Source organism: Erithacus rubecula (genome assembly GCF_903797595.1).
Source record: "Erithacus rubecula genome assembly, chromosome: 13".
Taxonomy (NCBI): Eukaryota; Metazoa; Chordata; class Aves; order Passeriformes; family Muscicapidae; genus Erithacus; species Erithacus rubecula.
Genome location: NC_136665.1, coordinates 9292819 through 9294944, shown reverse-complemented (window position 1 = coordinate 9294944; position 2126 = coordinate 9292819).

Here is a 2126-nt window from a genome sequence, read left to right as displayed (position 1 = left end):
TTTTTTTTTTTTTAACTCATTTTTTCCCCTCCCGAAGTCTATCTATACAACAGTAAATTCCATGCATTCTGGGTGTCCAGCCCCCAATTCCAGAACAGGAGATCCCCCAACCCAGAGCCAGGGACAGATGTCCCTTTGGCTCACCCAACCCTTCTTTCTTTGGTAGTACCTGAGCTTGTGCCCAGGAACCTGACAAGGAAACATTTTATTCTGCAGCACTACAGCACATATTGCTAGCTTTGCCCTGGACCCCCAGAAGGACAGCAAGATTTTGGGTTGGGGACAGGACACCCACAGTCTCTTGGTTCCCTCTACCTGTCCAGCAAAGCTCATCTCATCCCTGCCTGGAAAGATAGAGAAACTTTCATGGGATGTTGCAGGCAAGCAGCAGCCCCTGCCCGCACTTGAGAGTTTTGCAAATGTTCAACTTGTACTAATTTTGTATGGCTGTATTCACAGTTGTTCTCTGTAAAAAATGGACCTGTGTTAGTTTATTAATAACCTAAACATTACGCATTAAAGACCTATGAGTGACACAAGATGACAAAAAGCTGTATTTTTCCAATATACACAAGCACACATTTAATAACCTTCTATTGCATCTCAGCTAGGCCTTCTCTCTGATGGTTCCCATGGCAACTGAGATAAAAAAGCAGCCATTTTCCATATCTCTATGAAAGTCTATTATATTGCAGGATTAGTTCATCTTCTGCTAAGGTCAAACACAAAGTCATACAACCTGAAATATTTAGAATCCATGTACATTCATTTTTTTATATGCCCTTTCATTTCCCACAAAAGACTGGGCTCCTCCGAGGTTTTATTCCCCAGAAAATGCTAAGCAAAGCAATAAAAAAAATCATGATTAGCAGCTGATGAAAAGTTCAATTGTTTTTTTTTTCTCTCTCTCTCTCTCTCTTTTTTTTTTCCTCTCTCTCTTTTTTCTCTCTTTTTTTTTTTTTTTTTTTTTTTTTTTTTTTTTTTTAAACCCACTATTGTTGGGCAGATAGTGCCTTCCCCATTTATCTCTATCAGCAGCCGTGATTGCAGCCGATACCTGCCGCCTAATTGGGCTGGGAGCGATTCGCAGGCGGACGGCGGCACCTTCTGGCAGCGGCGGGTGAGAGCGGGGACGGGGACAGCTCAGCATCCCCCTCTCAGCATCCTCTGCTCAGCATCTCCCTGCTCAGCATCCCCAGCTCAGCATCCCCTGCTCAGCATCCCTCTCTCACCATCCCCTGCTCAGCATCCCCTGCCCAGCATCCCCAGCTCAGCATCCCCCTCTCAGCATCCCCCTCTCAGCATCCCCCTCTCAGCTTCCCCAGCTCAGCATCCCCCTCTCAGCTTCCCCAGCTCAGCATCCCCCTCTCAGCATCCCCAGCTCAGCATCCCCCTCTCAGCATCCCCAGCTCAGCATCCCCAGCTCAGCATCCCCAGCTCAGCATCCTCTGCTCAGCATCCCCCTGCCCAGCATCCCCAGCTCAGCATCCCCCTCTCAGCATCCCCAGCTCAGCATCCCCTGCCCAGCATCCCCCTCTCAGCATCCCCCTGCCCAGCATCCCCAGCTCAGCATCCCCCTCTCAGCATCCCCAGCTCAGCATCCCCTGCCCAGCATCCCCCTCTCAGCATCCCCCTGCCCAGCATCCCCAGCTCAGCATCCCCCTCTCAGCATCCCCAGCTCAGCATCCTCTGCTCAGCATCCCCCTCTCAGCATCCCCCTCTCAGCATCCCCTGCTCAGCATCCCCAGCTCAGCATCCCCCTCTCAGCATCCTCTGCTCAGCATCCCCCTCTCAGCATCCCCTGCTCAGCATCCCCTCTCAGCATCCCTCTCTCAGCATCCCCTCTCAGCATCCCCTGCTCATCATCCCCCTCTCAGCATCCCTCTCTCACTATCCCCCTCTCACTATCCCCCTCTCACTATCCCCCTCTCACTATCCCCCTCTCACTATCCCCCTCTCAGCATCCCCCGGCCGCCGACCCAGGGGTGCCCCGGGACTGCCCCGCCCAGATCTGCACAGAATTGTAACAATTAATAAAATCCCGCCGCGGGTTTGAACGTTCAAGATTCTCCATCTGCTTCTTTCCGTGGTGATTAAACATTTTTATTTAGTAGTACAAGTATATT